The sequence below is a fragment of the Nanorana parkeri genome, unplaced genomic scaffold (assembly GCF_000935625.1).
Source record: "Nanorana parkeri isolate BGI_ZX_2015 unplaced genomic scaffold, ASM93562v1 scaffold926, whole genome shotgun sequence".
Taxonomy (NCBI): Eukaryota; Metazoa; Chordata; class Amphibia; order Anura; family Dicroglossidae; genus Nanorana; species Nanorana parkeri.
Genome location: NW_017307194.1, coordinates 699,119 through 700,306, shown reverse-complemented (window position 1 = coordinate 700,306; position 1,188 = coordinate 699,119). Strand labels below are relative to the sequence as shown.

Below are 1,188 nucleotides of genomic sequence, written 5' to 3'. Positions count from 1 at the left end.
TGCAAGGGTTCATATTTATTCTGCACATAAACGTCACTGAAGAATTGCATGGCCCAGTGTCATTGTATTGGGCTCAGAAACATGCGCTGTGACGATTACAGGGTTGTACAACAATGGAATGTTTCCTTTCTAGTGTGTATTTAGTACAGAATGACATCACGTGTTGTATGACTCACCTGCAAGAGACTCGCCATCGCTCACGTACAGGACATCATTGTCTCTAGGACACAAAAACAAAACAGAAAAATAACTGCTGGGCTTGTAAGCAAAAAGTCCCTAAAAATCTGAACCTCCGTCCTGTTTTTACAGCTGCCTTTGTCCCCACTGGGGAGATTTCTCCTTCACTTCCTGTTCAGGAACTAGCGTTATCAGTAACAGGAAGTAAGGAGGAGAAAGTGAAAAACATTTTTGGAAAGCAGAGGTTTAGAACCTGTCAGTTTACATTCGGTGTCCCTATTGGGGGGGATTTTCCCTTATCGCAGAGACTGGTGCCTCCAACACAGGAAGCAAGGGGAAATCTCCCCAGTGGGGACACACGTAGGAATACAATCCTGACAACGGTTCTATACTTTATTTTATCAACAACTAGGACTTAGCTTGATGTCCAATTTAAAATAGGTGCTGCTCGGTCTTCCTCTTCCTGCTCTGCTCACGCTCTCTATTGGCTGTATGATTGATGTCCTCAGCTGCCAATAAGAAAGCAGGAAGGTGCAGGGACCACGAGACCCGATCAGATCAGTCACAGTTTGGGTGTTCAGCCAGCTGTCTGAATACAACAGCCAGCAATGCAGATCCCCCCTCCCATCCAATGGACTGTATGGTTGGCTAGTATTACACATTAATGACTGACATACACATGGCATGCTGGCCAACACAGGGAAATTAATATATAAATCCCGCGGTGGTACCGTATGAGGGCGATGTCATCGATGTGCCCGCCTCTGTCATTGTATACATCTGTTGCATGGATTCCTAGCTTGGTACTGGCGAGGGACAGAAGATCGGAGATGGACGAGCCGTGCACAGCAATAACCTGCGGGGGAGAGAGTGTCAGGAATTAGAGGGAAGGAAGGTGGGCGGGGCCAAGTGATGTCCAGGGAATATCTGAGCAAGGAGAGCGGGCAAACAGGGCAGAGGACTGAGGAATCAGGGGGACCAAGGAATCCGGGGAGGGGACTGAGGCATCTG

The 1,188-nt window shown here is 47.9% G+C and overlaps 1 long non-coding RNA gene across 1 annotated transcript in view; it reads right to left on the bottom strand.

The window, feature by feature from the left end:
- Positions 1 to 167: 167 nt before the first annotated feature.
- The window catches only part of LOC108795053, a 2,575-nt gene continuing 1,554 nt past the window's right edge, over positions 168 to 1,188 (bottom strand). Inside the window, exons 2-3 of the long non-coding RNA XR_001941733.1 lie at positions 909 to 1,033; positions 168 to 220 (exon numbers count right to left, since the gene is read on the bottom strand). This is a non-coding gene — a long non-coding RNA (uncharacterized LOC108795053). The remainder of the gene's footprint in view (positions 221 to 908; positions 1,034 to 1,188) is intronic.